The 5,027-nt window shown below is 34.5% G+C and overlaps 1 long non-coding RNA gene across 1 annotated transcript; it reads left to right on the top strand.

Moving 5' to 3' along the window:
• Positions 1-376: 376 nt before the first annotated feature.
• Positions 377-4,039, top strand: LOC134265839 (uncharacterized). Its single transcript, XR_009991841.1, has 4 exons — positions 377-423; positions 1,813-1,873; positions 2,049-2,115; positions 3,886-4,039. It is a non-coding gene; the product is annotated as an uncharacterized LOC134265839 (long non-coding RNA).
• Positions 4,040-5,027: the final 988 nt, after the last annotated feature.

Genomic DNA, 5,027 nt, shown 5'->3' with positions numbered 1-5,027 from the left:
TATATCAACAAGTGCTTGAACTTTATATATTTCATTTAAAATAAAAAAAAATGTCCATATAAAATTACACATATATAATAATATACACGTACCTTGATTTGAAAAAAAAAAAATATAGTTTCGTTTCGTTTCGGCAGGTTTCGTTTTGATTTCGTTTCGTCTTGATTTCTTTTCGTTTCGGTAGGTTTCGTTTCGTTTCGGTAAGTTTCGTTTCGTTTCGGTAGATTTCGTTTCGTTTCGGCAGATTTCGTTTCGTTTCAGTTCGTTTCGTTTCGTTTCTATTTCGTTTCGCACTTTACAGGTACCCGACCTAAACATACATGAAGTCATAGCAAGAAGCAGTGAAAGCCACACGCAGAGATTGGATGGAGCATAATTTTTTTCTATGCCTCGGCGCCTCTATGGATGTCATATTTAGATCAGGTATTTAATACAGAACACTACATAACACAGACTAATGTCTAAACAAAGACACTATTGACTATTTTTTTTCAAATTAAAAAAGGGGAAAGTCAAGAAAAATTGATAGCAAACATACAGGCTGACTGCTAGTAAAAGTTGCCAGTCCTGCTAAAAATTTACCAGCCTGAGAAAATAATTGTCTTTAGTAAAATTGATTTTTGAAACTAGAGGTACTGTGAGCAATGAGTAAATGATAACACCCCCCCCCCACCTCCCATATGAATATAATATGTGTCCATGTTTTGCTGTAGGAAAGTATTATATTAATAATGCCATACTTTCATACAATACCATTATTTTTTTTGCCTAATTTTACTCTTTAACACGCAAAATCTCAGGAGCTTATGGGGCTTTGCCCCCTGGACCCCCTTTTCATTCAAACTATGGTATGACTAACATATGACTGTACTTTGGAACATCACGATCTAGACCCCTTGCCTGAACAAATTTATACACCCCCCCCCCTCCCCCCTTTGAATCACAAATCCTGTACTGTTCATGATACCATTAGTTGATTCGGATGCGATTAATCAAATTAATAAAATTTAATTAATGAAAACTTTAAACAAGTCCAGCTGGGCATCGATATGTGCAAATTGGTAAGCCCACAGCAAAATTTGTGCGTATCGGGCGGTCAGGCGCACTGTTATTTCAAACACTGTTTTTGGAATGGCCAATGGGTCCTTCTTAAAATCCTGAATATTTAATTAAGCCCTGAAAGAAGCCAATTTGTTATGGCAAAACCATAATTACTATTTCTCTTATTCATTTAATCAAAATGTAAAATTGCCCTTTCAAACTCTATATTTCCAAACGATCAAATGATATTCTTCAAATGCATTTCCTTTTATTTGAATTATAAATAAGGGTGAGGAGTCCTATAAAATTTAATTGACAAGCAAAAAAAACCAATAAAATACTGCTATGGTTTTATCAGTTGAAACGGGGGAGAGGGTGTTTACCTCCCCGAAAAATTTGAATAAAGACTTAAAACCCTATCCCAATGGGGGAGGGGGGGGGCTTCCCAAATATTCCTACAAGCAAATATATACACACATAGAAAGAGAGATATTTATAAATATAAGAGCTCATACAATATGCATGGGTTTCTGCCAATGTTTTCATCTAATTTAGGTTTGAAACTTAAAAAATAAAATTTGATCCTACAAAACTATAACTCTTTTTCAATTTATAACTGATAGTATGAATTCATGATGATATCACTAGTACATGGGGGAGGGGGGAAGGTAAATAAATATTTAATTATCAATAATTCAAAAGCTAAATTGTTATATAAATGTATCCATTCTCTTGTCATACGATGAATTTCTTGATTTGTTATCATTTCAGATGCAGTCTGAGCCTTGTTCTGAATTTCAAAATCCCCTTTGACAACACCTGCACAGCTGAGGTAATGTAAACTTAAAAATTGAGGACCAAAGTCACCAAGAAAAGATGATCAATTCAACTAACGTTAGTGTTATATATACATTATATTATTTATGTATCATTAGCTAATTCGGTATTTTGTGTTGACAACTTGCAGTTTTTTAAAATTATCATTAAGAACATTCCTTTTCGTTTAGAAATCAAGGACCTTCTGACCAAGGGCTGAATTATAGTGAACACTGCCATTCAGAGACTTTGAAACAGGTATTTCTTCTGCTTTTGATGCTCTGAAGTTTTTAGCTCACCTGAGTCGAAGACTCAAGTGATCTTTTCTGATCAAAGTTTGTCTTTTGTCTGTCATTGTCATTCTTCAAGGGGAGAGAATTACAAAAATAATAGCATTACTGATATCTTCTCAAGAATCAATGGCCCAGGAAATATGAAACTTATGTGGAACCATTGTCGAGTAGTGTAGATTCAAATTTTTCAAAAGCATGAACCCCAGTTGTAGGACGGGGCCATTAGGATGATCAAAGTTTAACATAGGAATATATAAAAAAAAATATTTTAAAATCTTCTTTTAGGATAAAGCAGGCCTTGATTGGTAATATTTATATGAAAGCATTTTCAGGTGGTGTAGATTCAAGTTTGATCAAATCATGACACTTGGGATAGGATGGGACCACAAAGGCCAATCAAAGTTTAACATAAGAATATAGAGAAATAAATCCTTTAAAAATATTCTTCTAAAGAACAGAAAAGCCAGTAAGTTATTGTAATATACATATGGAAGCATTTTCTTGTAGTGTAGATTTGTTCAAATCATGACACCCCCCCCCCCTGTATAGGGTGGGGCCACAATAAAAGTTCAAACTTGTAGGGAAAAACTCGGTTAGTCAAAAATAAGTACCCCATAAGCATCCTTAGTGTAGATTCAGTTATGTTCAATCATACCCTCTCCCCTCTTCCTCCCTTACAGGCAGAGGTCAGGACCAAATATGCTTTTATGCTTTTCAAAACAAAGCTGATTTTTGATTTTTATCCAAACCAGGTGAGTGATGTGGCCCTGGGTCTCTTGTTAAATCATTTATCTACACATATGTACAATACAACTCGGTTATAACAAACTAGGACCTGTAAAAGTACTTCGCTATATCGATAATTAGTTATATCCATATTTGTAATTTTTAATATTTATATAGTTGGGGATCCAAGAGGACTTCACTATATCTGTGAATTCACAATGTCTGTGTTTGTACTAAACAAGTTTTACTGCAGTTACATGTATGTGGAAGCCAAATAGGAGTAAAAGATGTATTATTATAAATGTAACACAGTATCATCTTTATTTTGTTAAATCCATACAAATGTTTCTTTGAATATTGGAACCTAAAATCAGTAGAAAGTTAGAAAGTAAAATTTATAAAATGCAGCATATCTAAACAGAATTTTTGTTGTTGAAAAAAACCCTTTTCAGATGAGCAAGGCTGTAATAGTCCTACTAATATTTAGAATCAAATAACAGCTAACTACTTGAGGCAAGGATAGGATGAGGGTTAAAAAAGGGGTTACATTACTTGAAAATTTAGAGAAGAATTGTAGAGCTGAGGTTTTTCTCAAAAACCACAGGGACAATTTTTACCAAACTTGGCAGGGCTAAGACCCTTCACAAGGGGTGATAATCAAGAAAAGAGAAAAATGGGGAGCCACTGGGTCAAAAAAGCTGAAACTTATGTTAAAGCATCCAAGGATTAAGTGTACATTCTAAATTGTTTAAATCATGTCCTCCTCCCCCTAAGAAAAGGCCTAAACCACAAAAGGTATTACGGTACAAGTAGGAAAATCTGGTGTAGAACAGAATGGCCAGTTACTCTGGTGAGTGTTATGGACCATGGTCTTCTTGTATTCATGATCATGATCATAGAGAAAAGGAACCTTAGCTACTCTCTTCCTTCAACAGCAACAAGAATAAATTGCTTTATGGAATGCCCATTTTCATTAACAAAGTTCAAATTTTGAATTATATTTTTCCAGATTGATGAATCAACTACATGCATTATGTCAGAGGAATCTAGCTGGAGCACCTATTTAGCAGCCAGGACACATAGATGTACCTGTACAGTTGATACAGATAATCTCAATGGCACATTTCTAAATGATGGCCAAAAAAATCTAATAAAGACACTGTCAGTTTAAAACTCTTTGAAAAAAAAGAAATCCAGACCAGAAACAAAGGATATTGATTTTTAAGCCCCTCCAAATCTAAAAGGGGTTTTATTGAAGGATACACCCAAGGATGTTGGATATTACACCCCTTCAACATAAAATTTTGAATTTTAGTTTGCCTATCTAGTCAAGAACATGGATTTTTTGACTTTTGATACACTTATTAATGTTATATTGACATTTTTTTCAAGATTTCTTTACTGTAAACTAATATGGGTTAAGTGTACATTAAAAAAAGTACATTTACAGATGATTTTTCAAAATTGCTTTGAATACAATTGAAATATTTAGATCATGTCTCATAAATGGTTAATCACAGTTACCACAGAAACCAAATATTTGTTTAAAAAAAGTTTTAGGTACCAAAAAAATGTTGTGTCTTTCAATATCTTAGCTAATGGCCACTCATACATTTTTCTTCATATAAGGGAATCTCATTGGCTAAAGTGTATAGGCAAATACAATATTTTTATACCCGCACTTTCTAAAGAAAGTTCGGGTATATTGTTGTTACTCATGTCCGTCCGTCCGTCCGTCCGTCTGTCACACTTTTCTTCCCTGAACTCCTCCTACATTTTACACAGTAGCTTAATCATCTTTTAAGAGATGGTTGGTGGTGTCATGTAGATGTGCAGTAAGGTTTCGGAATTTTGATTTTGCCCCGGGGGGTCAAATGTGGGTCGAAAAATGACGTTTTTTGTGCAAAAAGTCCCTTCTTCCCTGAACTCCTTCTACATTTTACTCAGCAGCCAAATCACCTTTTGGGGGATGATTGCTGGTGTCATGTAGATGTGCAGTAAGGTTTCGGAATTTTGATTTTGCCCCGGGGGATCAAATGGGGGTCGAAAAATGACGTTTTTTATGCAAAAAGCCCCATCTTCCCTGAACTCCTCTTACATTTTACTTAGCAGCCTAATCATCTTTTGTGGGATGATTAGTGGTGTCATGTA

This window comes from Saccostrea cucullata, unplaced genomic scaffold, assembly GCF_032062105.1.
Source record: "Saccostrea cucullata isolate Sc308-1 unplaced genomic scaffold, CSIRO_AGI_Scuc_v1 ctg10276, whole genome shotgun sequence".
Taxonomy (NCBI): Eukaryota; Metazoa; Mollusca; class Bivalvia; order Ostreida; family Ostreidae; genus Saccostrea; species Saccostrea cuccullata.
Note: the sequence above shows the minus strand (reverse complement) of the source record. Positions and strands in the feature narration are given on the sequence as shown.